Source organism: Chroicocephalus ridibundus, chromosome 1 (genome assembly GCF_963924245.1).
Source record: "Chroicocephalus ridibundus chromosome 1, bChrRid1.1, whole genome shotgun sequence".
In the NCBI taxonomy this organism is placed as follows: Eukaryota; Metazoa; Chordata; class Aves; order Charadriiformes; family Laridae; genus Chroicocephalus; species Chroicocephalus ridibundus.
This window is the reverse complement of record NC_086284.1, coordinates 11,381,497-11,398,926: the sequence shown is the minus strand read 5'-3', so window position 1 is coordinate 11,398,926 and position 17,430 is coordinate 11,381,497. Positions and strand designations below refer to the sequence as shown.

At 48.2% G+C, this 17,430-nt stretch overlaps 1 long non-coding RNA gene across 1 annotated transcript; it reads right to left on the bottom strand.

The window, feature by feature from the left end:
- Positions 1-846: 846 nt before the first annotated feature.
- On the bottom strand, positions 847-2,023 carry LOC134515472 (uncharacterized). Its single transcript, XR_010071022.1, has 4 exons — positions 1,713-2,023; positions 1,517-1,579; positions 1,350-1,404; positions 847-1,192 (listed from the first exon to the last, which is right to left on the bottom strand). It is a non-coding gene; the product is annotated as an uncharacterized LOC134515472 (long non-coding RNA).
- Positions 2,024-17,430: the final 15,407 nt, after the last annotated feature.

Below are 17,430 nucleotides of genomic sequence, written 5' to 3'. Positions count from 1 at the left end.
CCCCGACCCGCCCCCTGGGCCCCAGCCTGGCGGCCTCTGCAAGGGTCCCGAGGGCTGGGCTGCCTTTGCGGGGTTGCGCTGGTCTGGGGGGGCTGGGCAGGGTTGAGCTGGACGCCAGCGGTCCCAGCTCATTTTGGGGAGGGCTGTGCTGCTTTGGGGGGGGTTGGAGAGAGCTGAGCCGGTTTCCAGTGATCCCAGCTCATCTGGGGGAGGACTGGCTCATGTTAAGCTGGCCGGCCACCAGCACCCCCGGGTCCTTTTCTGCGGGGCAGCTTTCCAGCCACTCTTCCCCAAGCCCCTGGCGTTGCTTGGGGTTGTTGTGACCGAAATGCAGGACCCGGCCCTTGGCCTTATTAAACCTCATCCAATTGGCCTTGGCCCATCCCTCCAGCCTGTCCAGGGCCCTCTGTAGAGCCTTCCTTCCCTCAAGCAGATAGACACTCCCTCCTAGCTTGGTGTCATCTGCAAACTCACTGAGGGTGCATTATTGTTACACATAATAACAGATGATCTGAGATAAAGATAGTAAACACAATAATAGACGTTGTCTCTCTCTTCGGGTGGGGTGTAATGCACAAGGGGCAAGGGCCCCCCCATCTCCACAGGAGAGTCGGCATTACTGTAGCACATACTGCTGTCATTACACAAAACTGATTCTCTGCTCCTGTCAAGGGACAAAACTGATCTGCTGACAGTCACAGGGATAGAGAAAATATTGACTTTTTTATTGGATCAGAAGTGGGGCACCCCAGGGGGTTCCCGGCCCCACACCTCCCAGCCATTAGGGGAAATTTCTGAAGCAGATGTAGCGCGGCCGGCAGCCGGCTCTCGCCATGGGCTGTCTGGCCATGGCAGTCTGGCCATGGGCTCGCCGCGCTGCTGCCTCTCCCCCCACGCCTTGAAAATGTGCAAGAGGTCAAGTAGACCTCTTGCGTGGTCCTTGTTGGCAGTTCCTGTGGGGGCTCCTCGCAGAGGGCTGGCCCTGGCTCCTGCACCCTCCCCTTCACAGCCCTGGGGGGATGGCGGGGTCCTGAGCAGTTGAGTGCTGCCAGTTCCGCCATCCCACCAGGACAGGCCTCCGGGAAGGGTAAAGGAAGCTGAGGAAGAGGAGCCTCTGTCTGTCATGGAGTCCATGGTGGCCAGCGGGGCCCGTGGGGAGAGGGGCTTCCGGCTCAAGGCCTCCGCACTCGCCCTGCAGAGGAGGAGAAAGAGACCCCGCTGCACCCCAGACCCCAGCGGGACCCGCAGGCAGCACCCCCCTTGGCTGGCCGTCAGGGCTGCCCAGCGCAGGCAGGGGCAGGGCATGGGGTGAGGGTCTGGGGAGCATCTGGGGTCTCCCCCACACTCACCGCTTCTCCTGCTTGGGCCAGGATTTCTCCACTTCTCCATCCACTGGCTGAGAAGCTGCAGAGGGAGGAGACAGAGTGAGCGGCCAGCAGCTGCCGGCACAGCCCCGGCTCAGGGCTGCCATGGGGTGTAGGCCGTTTGTAGGGTGGTCGGTGCTGGGGCCACCCACCGCTCTGCTTCTCCGGCTGGGCTCTTGTCTTGCTTGCCTGACGCTTCTTCTTCTCCTTCACTTCTGCAAGGTCCCCAGGAGCTGGGTGAGACGGGAGCCCCACCCAGTCCCACACCACAGCCACCCACACCACTCCACGCCATCCCTCGCCCCCCCATGCCACAGCACAGTGTGCCGCAACAGTCAAGTCACCTACCTGAAGCAGCTTCCTCCACAGCACAGATGAGAATACCCTGAGCCCCATCACAATCAGGAGGAGAGGGCCCAGGGGAGACAAGGCATCAGAGCGCCCATGGCACGGACTCCAGTGTGGCTGCAGTGCTCCAAGTCACCATCACAGAACCGCAATGTAGCTCCCCAGTGTCCTCCTGGGTCCTTGTTTTTCCCCCAGTTCCCCTTCCCGGTTGGGGAGGGGTCATCGGTTGAGAGAGTAGTTCTCTAAAGGACAAGAAATTGTGGTGGGTTTCTCAAACCATAAGGAGAAGGAGAAAAGGAGGGGGAGAAAAGGAGGGGGAGAAAAGGAGGGGGACAAAAGGAGGGGGACAAAAGGAGGGGGACAAAAGGAGGGGGACAAAAGGAGGGGGACAAAAGGAGGGGGACAAAAGGAGGGGGACAAAAGGAGGGGGACAAAAGGAGGGGGACAAAAGGAGGGGGACAAAAGGAGGGGGACAAAAGGAGGGGGACAAAAGGAGGGGGACAAAAGGAGGGGGACAAAAGGAGGGGGACAAAAGGAGGGGGACAAAAGGAGGGGGACAAAAGGAGGGGGACAAAAGGAGGGGGACAAAAGGAGGGGGACAAAAGGAGGGGGACAAAAGGAGGGGGACAAAAGGAGGGGGACAAAAGGAGGGGGACAAAAGGAGGGGGACAAAAGGAGGGGGACAAAAGGAGGGGGACAAAAGGAGGGGGACAAAAGGAGGGGGACAAAAGGAGGGGGACAAAAGGAGGGGGACAAAAGGAGGGGGACAAAAGGAGGGGGACAAAAGGAGGGGGAGAAGGGCCCCACCCCTTCAGGGAATGGTTTGGGTAGGAACGGACCTTAAAGGCCACCCAGTGCCACCCCCTGCCCTGGGCAGGGACACCTCCCACCAGCCCAGCTTGCTCCAAGCCCCGGCCAACCTGGCCTTGAACCCCTCCAGGGATGGGGCAGACACAGCTTCTCTGGGCAACCTGGGCCAGGGGCTCACCGCCCTCACAGCCAAGAATTTCTGCCCGAGATCTCAGCTCAGTCTCCCCTCTTGCAGTGGAAACCCCTTCCCCCTCGTCCCATGGCTCCCCTCCCTCATCCAGAGTCCCTCCACAGCTTTCCTGGAGCCCCTTGAGGGGCTGGAAGGGGCTCCAAGGTCTCCGCGGAGCCTTCTCTTCTCTTCTCCAGGCTGAACGTTTCATCGAATCACAGAATTTCAGAGTTGGAAGGGACCTCTAGAGATCATCTATCCAACTCCCCTGCTAAAGCAGCATTGCCCACAGCACATTACTCAAGACTGCAGCCAGGCACGTCTTGAAAGTCTCCAGAGAAGGAGACTCCACAACCTCCCTGGGCAGCCTCTTCCAGTGCGCTCTCACCCTCACCGTGAAGAAGTTTTTCCTCAGGTTTGATCGGAACTTCCTATGTTCCACCTTGTGCCCGTTACCCCTCGTCCTCTTACTGGCAGCCACTGAAAAGAGTCTGGCTCCATCCTCCTTCAGCCCACCCTTCAGATACTTGTAAACATTAAGAAGGTCTCCCCGCAGCCTTCTCTTCTCCAGGCTGAACAACCCCAACTCTCTGCTGCTCTGCCCTCTCCCTGACGCTCCGCAGCCTTTCTGCTCCCTCTCTGACCTCTGCCGCCAGGCCGAGCGCATCAGCCGCCTGCTCGCACCTCACGCACCCGGCATCCCTTCTACCCTCCGCTACCCGGGAGAGGTGAAGGCGCTCCCTGCAGACACAGCCCGGGGGGGCTGCAGGCGTCCAGGGGGGCTCTGTCTGCGTGGCCGCGTCTCCTCTGGAAAGTGCGCAACACGCGGGAGGCTGCGCCTTTCGGGCACAGGCCATGGCTGAGCTCCCCCGCCTCGCCCTGCCTCGGCGTCCCGCGCGAGCTCAACTCCCGCGCGAAATCCCGCGCGAGCTCAACTCTCGCGTGACCTCCCGCGCCCTGGCTGCTCGCCCCGCTCCCGCTCCCGCTCGCCGCCCTCCCCGGGGCCGCCTTTGACGGGGGTGGGGTCTGGCCGCGGCGGCTGCAGGCCCCGCCCCCGCCTCGCCCCCCGCCCTCGCGCCAGCTGCGGCCGAGCTGCGGGTGCCCGCGGGCGAGCTGCGCTTCCCCGCCGCTGCCCGGGCTTGTGCCGGCCTCAGCACAAGCCGCCTGGGTGATGCTGCCTCTGAGGGAGCCGGGAGAGACCTGGGAGCCGCCCCCCCCCGGCACTGCCTGGTGGCCCCCGCAGCCCCCGCCCTCTCTCCCCAGCTGTGGCTGAGCCCGTCCCCGCCGGACCGGGGCTGAGATGGGGCTGGGGACCCCCCTGCCGCTGCCGGGACCTGGCTGTGCCTGGGGGCCCTGCTGGGACCCCCCTGTGAGAAATAAGTTCTGGTCCGAGTGAAATAGGCTCAGGCAGAATCCTCTGGGAGGCACATTTTTATTCACGCTCTTGCAAGAGCGGGTGACCTAGCAAGTAGGCACACTTTCCGTTCTTGAAACACCACACCTTTTTATTTCCTAATCCCGGCCCAATTTTTCCCTCCCCTCTTTCCCGTTGGTTGGGTACTCCAGGGTTCACGGTCTGTGTGAGGCGCCTAAAATTCTTCCCGCATGTCCTGCCGCTGTTTGCTTCTCTTTATGCTACACCTAAAGAGATTATCTGACTAGTTTATTTCCTTCCTTTTTGGTAACAAAAAAATTGCTCAATGTCATTAGCCCTGGTTAAATGTATGACTACCCTTCCAGACGCTAATGCAGTAGGAATCAGTTTGTCCTTTTGTCTGTGTGATAAGAGATGTTCTACAAGCCTTTGCTGGAGCCTCTTTGTCTCAGTCATTCCCTTATCGTGTCACCTCTGATGGAAACGGCTTTTCTCCTCTGCAAAAGCAACACCTGCCTTTCTTACAATTTCCCCCTTTCCTTTCTCATAATCTTATTGTCTTTTGCATTCCCAGGGCATGGTTCCATATGAGGCCTCTGGAGCCGACAGCGTGATGTTACATTCTTCTTCTTCTCGACAGTTTTTATTGTCTTCTAGATGAAGCATTTTCCCAGGGTATGGGGGAGGGTCTACTTCCATTCGTTTCGTTAGGGCAGTTTCAATTAATCGTTGAACTAATCCTCGCACACAGGGAATGATACAGCGTCCGACAGCCGCTAACATTCCCGCTACCATTATAAGAGAAGTCAATATTGATACCACCATACCTTTCCGTTTCCCAAACCGGGAATCCAGCCAACTTGTCAGTGAGGTGTCTATTCCAGAGTTCTCAGCTAACTCATCAGCTAGACTGGTGAGCCCTCGAAGGGCTTTAGTTATAGCACCATCTGGAGCTGTATTGTTGGGGATGAAGGTGCAGCACCGGTTCCCTAACATTACACACACACCTCCCTTCTCTGCTAAGATCACGTCCGGGGCAATCCTATTTTCCCATGCCATCCGCTGGTTGCATCCAATCGTTCAGCTATTCCTTTCAATGCATCTCTGGTATAATTAATAAACCTCTGTTGGTTATAGTACATATAATTTATCCAATCTACATTTTTGCTTATAGTTATCCACCAGAAAAAGACAGACTCGAATCCTGCTCCTGTCTGATTCCTTGCTTTGTGTTCATCTGGGACTCCTCTAGGGACTCCAATGGGATCTATATATATCCGTTCATCAAAGGATACACCCACACTTCTTTTTACGCTACTGCCTGAGCTCAGGGTTCCTGTTCCTTTTTCAAATGCTAGGGTGAATGGTATTGCCAATTGTACCATTCCACATGTACCTTTCCAGTTAGCCGGCAACACAGATCGCAAGGTCTTCCCTCCACAATACCACCAGAGATCCACCCAAGGCACTCGTATCGCTGAGTAGTTTCCTTTTACATCCTTGGTCCCATTCAGAGTTTCAGTGCACAGGGTAAATCCCCCCCCAGGTTTGGTAGCATTCACACCCTGCCGTGAGAGGCACGCTGGATGGTTACCAATTGCTGTGGAAAATGCTGGTGGCACTTTAACATCTCTAGATTCCAAGGCAGGAAACAGTAAGGAAAGTGAATGACAAGCCTCGTTTCCCCAGGCCGTCCTTTCTTGGTATAATGCTATCATACACCACATCCCTAGGGAATCTTTCGTCCACCCTAAGGGAAAAGGGACAATCTGTGCTGTGGGCCTTCCTGAGGCACAAGCAGAGCAATTGCTTTGGTTCAAACTATTAACAGTATATTTTACCCATTCTACCCAAGCATTCGTCTCACCGTACCCTGTCTCAATCTCAAATGTTTGTCTAAGATCTGTAATCTCAGCAACCGTTACCAAAGCTGGGTCATTCAGTGGTTCCCACTGTTGTATTACTGGGAGTTTTAGTAGTCATAGCTGTCCCTTCTGCTTAACTGCTATTTTCCAGTAGGTCTATTCTAAATCTTCCCCTTGGCTCTCTTCCAGACACATCTGCTCCTATTCCATACCTCAGGTTAGCTGTATCGTCCCTCTGGGTTATAGTTATCAACCGAGGAGTCCATTCAAAAAGGCCACACTCTGGGGAAGGTGATCCTTTGTAAAAATGTATTTTCTTTTTGAGAGGGTAATAATAAGAAGACTTGAACCACTTGTCATCAATGGCCCACCCTCCAATTTGGGTGGTCCACCACGCTTCACTCCATCGGTCACAAGGTGCAGCCTCCTGATATCCCTCTGCGACCCTCCAAATTTCTGGGAACAGGTACCTGTTTTCACCACTCAACCGTCTTTGGGCCTCTAGCTTCCCACACTTCAGTACTTGACAGGCATCAAAGCGTACAGTCTGTGGGGTATCTCCTTTAGTGATATTTATGATAAGCCTAACCGGGTAATCTGGGTGTGCACTTCGTAGGTGATCTAGGTGTACACTCCAGCTTCCTAGGGGGAAGCTCAACACCGCCCCTATGACCAGTATCATCGCAAAACGCTTCTTAAAATTCATGGCATGCACAGATTTATGTCTCCCAACTGGATCATCCCGCCCCAACCCACGGCTTATTGTCTCTTTAGGGTTACTCGCAGTGGGCTGTCAGTAGAATGTACAGTCCACCGTTCTACCGGATCTGTTGGCGGGGGTTCAACTGCTCCTTTTTGCTGAGCGTAGTGAGCCCATCCTTTTTCTGCTGTCCTTACTGCGGTTTCAGTAGTGAGGAGGACTTGGAATGGTCCTTCCCACTCCGGTTGTAGCTTACTCTCCGTCCAGGATTTGACTAGTACCCAGTCCCCTGGTTTATACGGATGGACGACAAATTCCAACGGCGGAGTTTGAGCAAGAAATCCTTTATTTCTGAGGCGAGAGAAAGAAGACGACAACCCCAGTGTACGGTTCTTAAGAAACATATCTTTAGTTTCAAAAGTGGGCAAGTCTTCTCTGTTACCCATATAAGGTAGTCCAAAAAGCGTCTCACAGGGCGAGAGACCTGTATCTTTTCTAGAAGTCTGGATCCTCAACAATGCTATGGGTAAACATTTAGTCCGTGGTAATTTCGACAATTGTCTCTTACTGAATTGTCTCTTAATGGTCTGGTTCATCCTCAACTTTTCCTGATGACGGGGGATGCTAGGGGATATGAAATTCCCACACCGTCCCTAAACTTTCCAGAATTCCTTGAAGGATTTTAGATAAAATGACTGCCCCGATCTGAGTTTCTATTCTCCACTAACCCGTATCTGGGAATAATCTGTTCGAGTATTATCTTAATTACCCCTGCTGCAGTAGCTGACACCAAGGGGTAGGCTTCCACCCATCCAGTCAGACGGTCCACTAGGACTAAAAGATCTTTTCGCCTGCCTGTTGGTGGTAGTTCACTGAAGTCTACCTGTATACTTTGGAATGGTCTCAAGCCGGGCTCTCCTCCTCCCGAAGATTGCTTTCTCAAGGCTTTCTTGTTTACTTTCTTACAAATAGCACATCCCTCACAAATTTGTTTGGCTATTGTGTATATGCCAAAGCACCTGTACTTCCACAAAACTATTCGCACGTTGCATGCGTTCCCCAATGGCTTCCCTGTTGTAACACTGTCACTGTTTCTCTCATTGTTTGTTGACCATTTCCCTTCCGTCAGGCAGAATCCATTTACCACCTTTCTCCACTGCCCCTGCTTCTGTCATTGCTTCTCCTGCCCCAAGGCTGCCTCTTTTGCCACCTTGTCCGCTAATCTGTTTCCCCTTGCGGTGATTGAATTGTCTCTCTGGTGACCTTTAACATGTAAAGCTGCTATTTCACTTGGTATTAATATATTAGCTAACACCTGCTGTGTAAGTTCTTTGTGTAAAAGTTCTTTCCCTTTGCTGTTTATTAGTCCTCGTTCTTCCCAAATTTTACCAAAGGTATGCACTACCCCAAAGGCATAGCGAGAGTCTGTGTATATTGTTCCTTCTCCTTTCTCCAGTTAATTTAAGTGCCTGCTTTAAGGTATACATCTCACATATTTGAGCGGACCATGCACTAGGGAATTTTTCAGATGCTTTTACTTGTTGGTGTATTTGTCTGTCAGAGTCCCGGACTTTCACTGATTTACTATCAGAGTCCCACCACAGGACTTTCACTGAATCAGATTCACAAATAATCGAAATTAGTTGTTTTATTGAGAGCGACAGAACAGGCTTGAGATTGCCGTTGATAAATTCACTGACTACAATAGCGCTAATTACTTCAGGTTAACATTGCTAGCAAAAATAATGATAGTACAGCAACCCGGGGTAACATTCACCAGAGGGTGAAAGGCACAGCGCTTACCCAGAAAGGCGTCCCTGCCTGGGGCGGAGGGAGAGAACACAGCCCGTCGACTGGTCCGTCACGTATCAAGTTTCTTCTCTCCCAATGTAACAGTCATTTTCTCCATCCTTTTATCCCCAGACTTACAAGGTTTCCCTCCCCTAGGTGACGTGTAGTATGATTGGGGTGGAGAGACGAGTGCTGTAGTCATATATGTTTAGCATGATCTCTAAAAGCTTCATTAGCATATACAGGGGCGTCAACTTTAATATGCATTTCACAGGTAAGGAGGCAAAGGTCAATTGCCAGACATGGCAGCCTCTCAAGGAAACAAAGAGCTACACGAGGTCTCTGTTGTCTTGATTTTACTGTCTCTGCTGATGAAAAGCAGGGCTGTCCTGGCTCCCCAAGACTACCCCGTCATTTATGTAGCCTGTGATAGCCAGACAAGCCTTCACTCCCCTGGGTTGCACAAGAGAGAGCAAAGCCAGTCTTAATTGCTCTTTGAGCACAGACACTTCACCTCATTATCCACATTCCACAGTTGACTCACTCCATGCACCACCGCATAGCCATTACACCTCTTTCCTTCTATCCCTCTTGAAGGACCGTCTACGAACAAATGAAGACCCCCAGATAGGGGTTCCTCCCTTAAGTCAGATCGTGTCCTAGTCTGGTACTCAATTCCATCTATGCATTCGTGTGTAAGTTCTTCATCCTTTGCCTCTATTTTTTTCACAAAAAGCTCACTGGGTTAAGGCAAGGGCGGGTAGTTAAAATCAAATCATCCTTTTCAATTAAAATTCCTTCATACTTCAGTATTCTTGAATTGGTTAGCCGTTTTCCCGTGGTTTGGGCTAAAATGATTTTTACTTGGTGAGGGGTGCTAACTTCTATCATTCCCCTGGCCACCCTCAGGAGACCAGATCTAAGAGTTTAGATGAACAGGCCACTGGCTGCCGCTTATCCCCCCCCACTCTTGAGTTCCTAACGCAGCCCCTTTGTCTACAGTTACAAAGAGTTGAAAAGATTTCTTCAAAGAAGATAAGGCTAAAACTGGAGCTCTGATTAGGCTCTGTTTTCAATCTTACACTAAATCCTCCTCTTCTTCTGTCCAAACCAATACATTCGGATCTTCAGCTAACAGTTTGGAATATAGTCCTTTAGTCTTTTGAGCATACTCCTCTATCCACAGTCTACAGTACCCAGTCAGCCCCCAAAATTTTCTCAGTTCCCTCTTGGTCTTTGGCAGAGGTAAGTCTACTATTCCTTTGATCCTCTCAGGATTTATAGGATTTATTTTTTCGACTCCCTTCACTGACTACATGTCCCAAGTACTTCACTTCTGTTTCCACCTATTGCAATTTTTTTTATTTTTTTTTTTTGAGACCCTCAAACCTTACTGTCCCAAAAAGTTCAGTAACTCATTCGTGGCTTCTTTTACCCTGCCTTCTTCCTCCCCAGATACCAATAATCATCCACATACTGAAGCAGGGCTACTCCCGATGGAGGGCTGGATTGTTCAAGCACTTGTTCTAACACTCGCCAAGCGAATTAGGGGATGCTGTAAATCCCACAATGATAACACCCTACCGGTGAACCTCGAGCTGCTGGTAGGAGCGGTCGGGGCAGTCCTCGTCCCCTGTTATTCACCCCTCTCCCTCGCCCCCAAGTAACAGCCTAAGGGGTCCCACTTCGGGGATTCAATTTCTTTGTCGATTGAAACATCACCGACGGTCTTGTTATAGTTGAATTTAAAATAAATCGAGTCCAACTTAGATTCAATAAATATTTATTGAGGTAGGAAGGCAAAAGCAGCGCTGGGCGGCCGGGGAGTCGCAGCTCCACCAAAGGCTCGCAAATTCAAGCAAGCTGAGCAGCTCTTTTTATCTTCACGGAGGTCGGTTTCGACATCTTCGGTACGCCCCTCTGTAGCTTCTTGCTTGAGGTAGTTTAGATAAAATGTTGGTCACAGAATCAGCTTAAAACAATATATTCTGATAACATTGTGGTTAAGCTTTTTGTCAAACAGGAGTTCCCATGTTGATGTAGCAAGATAACGTGGACATGTCTCTTCTGGTTAAACAGGGAGTTCTCAAGACTGCCACAATGGGTTCGTTCCTCTTGCTTAACTTGTTCGATCAGCATATCACCTTTAGTTACTTATTACAATCCCCCCCTTCTTTTATTTATAAGCGATTTGCTGATCAAACCTAGACAATACCTCACAAGCTGCATCTAATTCAGGATTTTCGTTCGGTATAATTTTCATTTCCAGTTCTGATTGCTTCATCACCATTAGCTGCACTTTTTCTAACCTGCTTTCAACAAAGGTTACAAATTTATTAATGACACAGGGTCCAAAAGTCAGAGCCAATAGCAACATCATGAGGGGTCCCGCCAAAGTAGAAATTAAGGTAGTCAGCCATGGTGACTGATTAAACTAAGATTCATTTTCTAAAGTCATGGTAATCAATACCATTAATAGGATGCCAGCTTTCATTTCCCCACTGTTTAGTACCTCTCTGCCTTCCTCGTCTACTCCTTTGCAGAGAGCAACGGGATATCAAGATCTTCTCGGCAGCAGCAGATAGTCTTCAGGGGAATTTTACTGTTATCCTGTCAATAATTTCCAAGGTCTAAAGAGTTAGTTATCTCTCAAATCTATTTCCACCTATGTGGTTGTTGTGCCCGTTTCCAGGTGAATCTTATAGCACACTGTCTTAAAACTCTATACCAGTCTGTTTCATGTACTTCCCAAAGTTCAGGTACTGACAGTTCCCACCCACAAAATAATTTACGAATTTCCACTGGATCCTCTGGTCCCCTGGCACGTATCAAATCATTGCGACATTTCATACAGTAGGGTTGTCTCTTAAATGAAACACAGGACCAATCTCTATTACAATTTAGACATCGGCAAACAACCCAACATAAATGTCCGGAAGTAGGGTGTTTTAAGCAGGGTATTCCCCACAGATCTCCTATTCTGGGCGATTCGGGTATCTCCGTCTCTGTTTCGCAACAAAATGGAAAAACCTGGGGAGTTCCTGTTAGTTTGTATAATCCACACCCCCCCCCCGTTTGGTCCGGTATCCTTTCTTCACTCCAAGGTGCAAAATATACCTTTCGTAGAGTATTTCCTGGTGGTATTTGGAACCATCGATATAAACTATCTCTTACTTCCCTTCTGGAGTGGTTCATTTACCGGTCTCGCTTTTCCTTATCTTTATTCGAAGACCTCCTGGTTCCGACGTCACAGTCCACTTCTCTGGGAAGATAGGTCCCTTAATTCTACTAGCGTGAGTCCATCCTTTTTCTGCTGTCCGTACAGCTGTATCTGTGGTAAGTAAAACAACAAAGGGTCCTTCCCAACGGGGTGTTAGGGAGGTTTCTTTCCAGGTTTTGATTAGTACCTGGTCTCCGGGCTGGATTCGATGTATGGAAATGTCCAAGGGAGGTCTTTGTACTACCAAGCCCTTCTTTCTTAGTTCCTGTCTTCTTTTTGTAAGTTCTAAAATATATTGTGTTAAAAGTTTATCCTCGACTTTTGGGTGTTCCACTAATAACCCAAAGTCATAAGGCATTCCATACAACATTTCAAAGGGGGATATACCAGTATCTGTTCTTGGCTGAGTTCTAATGTAAAGCAAAGCCAATGGGAAACATTTAACCCAATTCATTTTTGTTTCCACCATAAGTTTGGTTAGGTGTTTCTTTATCTCCCCATTCATTCTTTCTACTTTCCCAGAATTCTGTGGGTGCCAGGGAGTATGGTATTCCCATTTTGTACCAAACAATTCAGTTGTCTCTTTAATTACTTTGGATGTGAAATGTGGACCTCGGTCTGAGTCAATTACCATAACAGTCCCATATCTTGGAATAATTTCTTCCAAGAGAATCTTAATAACTGTCTTTGCAGTAGCTCTTACCACTGGAAAGGCTTCTACAAAGTGCGTAAGGTGATCAACCAAGACCAATAAATACTGATATCTCCCCACCTTTGGCAATTCGGTAAAATCCACCTGTATTTTCTCAAAGGGTCTTTTAGCCAATTCACGACCTCCTTGAACCTTTTCCCTAAGTTGTCGTTTATTCACTTTGTGACAGGTGAAACATCCCTCTAAAATCCTTTTAGCTAGATCGTATATTCCGACACAGGCATAGTTTGTCTCAAACCGATCCACTAAAGCTTGAATTCCCCAATGAGTTTTATGGTGTAATTTATTCAGTATTCCCCGAGCTAATCCTTTTGGAAGAATTTCCCTGCCGTCTGGTAGCAGCCATTTATCACCATCTCTTTTTGCTCCAATTTGTTTTACCTTCTCCAATTCTTGGAGAGTGAAAGTTTTATCTAATTTTAGCCTTTCAGGTTCCTCTCTCAAGGTCTGAACCATTAATAATGCAGCCCATTTTGCCTCCGCGTCGGCTAGATTGTTTCCTCTTACAGTATGGGTTAGTCCCTTCTGATGTCCTTTTACATGGACTATGGCTATCTTTAGTGGACCTCTTAATGCCTTTAAAACTTCTAAGATTAGCTTTTCATGGACTAATCCTTTTCCCTGGGTGTTAATTAAGCCTCTCTCTTCCCAAATTTTTCCAAAAGTATGTACCACCCCAAAGGTATACTTTGAATCTGTATAAATAGTTCCAACTTTATTTTCTAAGAGCTTTAATGCCCTTAGCATAGCATATAACTCACACGCTTGTGCGGACCAGGCTTTACTTAATGGTCCCGATTCTTTTATCTTAAAAGTATACCCATCCACAATAGCATAACCTGATTTCCGTTGTCCTTCAACCACTCGTGAGGAGCCGTCCACAAATAATTTTTCTCCTTCGTCTAATTCATCGTTTTCTAAGTCCTCCCTTATTTTAGTCTGCAAATTTATTAGTTGGAGGCAGTCATGTGTCAAATCTTCTTTAGGTTCTCCGTATAAAAATTGGGCAGGATTCTGAATAGAAGTGGTTTCCATTTCTAGTCGAGGGGAGTTAATTAAAATTCCCTCATATTTTAGCAGTCGACTATCTGTAAGCCACTTATCAGCCCGTTGTTGCAATACTCCTCGAATGTTATGGGGGGTGTATACTTTTAGTTCACCTCCTAAGGTGACTTTTCCAACTTCTTCTTCTACTAATGCAGTGGCCACTATTGCTTGCAAGCAGGTGGGCCACCCGCGGCTTACAGGATCCAGTATTTTAGAATAATATCCTACAGGCTTTCTCTGCCCTGCCCATCCTTGGGTCAGAACCCCATAAGCTGTCCCATTATCTACATTGATAAAGAGTTGAAAGGGTTTACGGATATCGGGTAAACTGAGGACAGGTGCTTCTACCAGATCTCTTTTTATATTTTCCCAACGATTCTCATCTTCAGGGGACCATTTTACCAACCCGTTTTTAGTTAATTTTTCGTACAAGAATTTTACTTTACTGCTGTAATTTTCTATCCACTGTCGACAAAACCCTAACAATCCCAATAACTGTCTTATCTGTCTTTTATTAGTGGGCGCTGTTAGAGACAAAATTCCTTTTACTCTTTCGGGATCTAATTTCTTGTGTCCCTTTATGAGCCAATGCCCCAAATATTTTACCTCTTCTTCAGTAAACTGTAATTTGGACTTAGAAACCTTTAATCCCTTGAGGCCTAAAAAGTTCAATAATTTGATGCTTTCATTTCTGACTCCTTCTTGAGTTCTTCCAGCGATCAATAAATCATCCACGTATTGTATTAGAATTAGTCCCTGACTTAATTCATAAGATTCCAGTAACTGTTCCAGAGCTTGTCCAAACAAGTTCGGAGACTCTGTAAATCCCTGGGGCAAAACGGTCCACCGTAATTGTTGTTTTCTATGGGTCTTGGGGTTCTCCCACTCGAAAGCAAAATAGTCCCTACATTTTCCTTCTAAGGAACAAGCCCAAAAAGCATCTTTTAAATCTATAACACTATACCATTTATAATCTGGACTTAACTGATTAAGTATAGTGTGCGGGTTAGCCACCACAGGGAACCGGGTAATGGTTCGTTCATTTACGGCTCTCAGATCTTGTACTAAACGATAGGACCCATCCAGCTTCTTTACGGGCAATATGGGAGTATTGTGGGGAGACGTACAGGGTTCCAAAAGCCCTTGGGCCAAAAGTCTCTCAATTACTGGCTGCAACCCTTCTCTCCCCTCTCTAGAGATGGGATACTGTTTTATCCTAATTGGCTGGTCTGGGTCTCTTATGGAGACTGTGATCGGTTTGATATTTAATTTTCCCACCGACCCTGGGCTATACCAAGTTTCTGGATTAATCTTGGCTTCATCTTCTGCAGTTAATAAGCATAATCTTACTTTTAATTTCTCTTGCTCTACTTCCAAATTGATTCCTAATTCCACCATCAGGTCTCGTCCCAAGAGGTTATACTCAGCTTCTGGGACCAATAAAAATGTTCCCACTCCATATTTATTTGGGGCTTCTATTGTTACATTCCTTATCAGGGGCACCTTAAAAGGTTCCCCCTTTGCACCAATTACTTGGAGTTTATCCTTTGATTCAACACATCCAGATGGTAACTTTTGGACTGTTGATCTTTTGGCACCCGAGTCCACAAGGAACTCGAATACTTCATGCTGAGGACCCAATTTCAATTTTATCAAGGGCTCGGTAACCTTAGGGGTCCCCAGCAAATAGAGCCCCTGACCCCCCTAATCTTCCTTAAAAATCTCATCCTGCATTCTTTTCCGACAATTTCTCTGTAGATGTCCCTTCTTGCGACAATAAAAACATTCTATGTCCTGCGAACTAAATCTTCTTCTTCTCGGTTCTACTGGGCCCTCCCGGGGACTTTCTCCTCTCCTGCCCTGATTTTGTCCTTCCCTTACAGCTGCCATCAGGATTCTGGCTTGTTTCTTCTGATTTTCTTCTTCCCTTCTCACATACACCTTCTGAGCTTCTCGTAATAATTCATCTAACCCCCTTCCCTGCCAGTCTTCTACTTTCTCTAACTTTTCCCTTGTATCTGTCCAAGATTTTAGCTACAAATTGAGTTTTCATCAGGGCTTGACCCACTTGGCTATCGGGGTCTAACCCAGAATATAGCTGTAAACTTTTTCTCAATCTTTCCAGCCATTCGGTGGGGGTTTCATCTTTCTTTTGTTGTTCATTAAAGGCCTTATTAATATTTTGCCCTCTGGGTACAGAATCTCTAATCCCCTGAATTATCATATCCCGGAGATCAATCATGTTATTTCTATGTGCGGGGTCTTGATTGTCCCAATTAGGCCACTGTAAGGGCCATTTTACATCTCCGGCGGGACCATGCTGATGCCTCTGATCCCAATGCCTCATGCCTGCCGTTCTGATCATTCCTCGTTCTTCGTTTGTGAACAAGATCTTTAAAATAGACTCCATCTCGTCCCAAGTATAAATGTTAGGCCTGAGGAATTGATCAAAACGTTCTGCTACCCCTGATGGGTCCTCTAACAAGTGTCCCATTTCTTTCTTAAATTCCCTCACATCCCCGGAGCTGAGGGGTACAGATACAAATCCAACTCCGGGTTGTGGTCCCCCCATAGCAGTCTCCCTTAAGGGATACAACAAGTTTTCCTCCCTCCTTTCTCTAGTTTGACTTCTAGTTATTCTTCGATTAGGACCTTGCTCAGGACCTTGCGGAGGGGGGACATAGGGTGGGGGAGACGCTGGAGGTTCGTCTACATCCCACCTTTTCTTTCTATCATTTTTCTTTTCTTTTAATGGAAACAAATTAGCAGCCTGAGCCGTGCCCAGGATCCATAAAAAGGCGTATTCACTCTCCTCCTTATTAAATGATCGTTTGTTGTTAACATATATGTTTAATTGTTGGCATATCCAAACCTCTAAGGATCCATGAATTGGCCAATATAAATCTTTTCTTATCTGTTTTCTTCCCCATACCTCCATACAATAATAGACCAATTTCTCCTTGGACTTCCCTTTTCGAGAAGGGGAACTATCCCAATATCTAATCATTAGGCCTAACGGGCTATCTTGGGGTATATCGGGGAGCCCACCCCCACCCCGTATCTCCTGCATGGAACCAGAAGTCCTACTTTTCTTCTGTCCCATCTTCCGAAAGTGCCTTCTTTCACTCAAAATTCACTCACTTCCCTCCGTTCGTGGCCCACGCCCTCGCGGACAATGGGAACCGCACTATTAGGAGGTCCACACTCACTTTGTCCGGTGGGCTACTAAGCCCAGTGGACGTCTCAGTCACTCGCACCCGGGTACCCAATCCCCGACCGAACGGAACCGCAATATACTTACTCACTCCCGAGTCTTCGTCCGGATCTTCGTGCACAAAAATTACGGGGAACTGCAGTATCTCCTTTCTCTTTTCTTTTTGCTTTCCTATCTCAGTTCGGAAAATCCAGGTGAGCTAAGTCGGAATCTCCTCTGGGACCATCCGAAGATGGGGCGCCCTCCCAGAGTTGAATTCCGAGTCAGCTGTCTGGATCCGAGTCACGGCACCAAATTTGTTATAGTTGAATTTAAAATAAATCGAGTCCAACTTAGATTCAATAAATATTTATTGAGGTAGGAAGGCAAAAGCAGCGCTGGGCGGCCGGGGAGTCGCAGCTCCACCAAAGGCTCGCAAATTCAAGCAAGCTGAGCAGCTCTTTTTATCTTCACGGAGGTCGGTTTCGACATCTTCGGTACGCCCCTCTGTAGCTTCTTGCTTGAGGTAGTTTAGGTAAAATGTTGGTCACAGAATCAGCTTAAAACAATACATTCTGATAACATTGTGGTTAAGCTTTTTGTCAAACAGGAGTTCCCATGTTGATGTAGCAAGATAACGTGGACATGTCTCTTCTGGTTAAACAGGGAGTTCTCAAGACTGCCACAATGGGTTTGTTCCTCTTGCTTAACTTGTTCGATCAGCAAATCACCTTTAGTTACTTATTACAGTCTGGGCTGCGAACATATAAAATGGATTTGGGCGTTCCTGAATCTATTCATCTTGACCCAGCAAAAAGCATATTCACCTTCTTCGA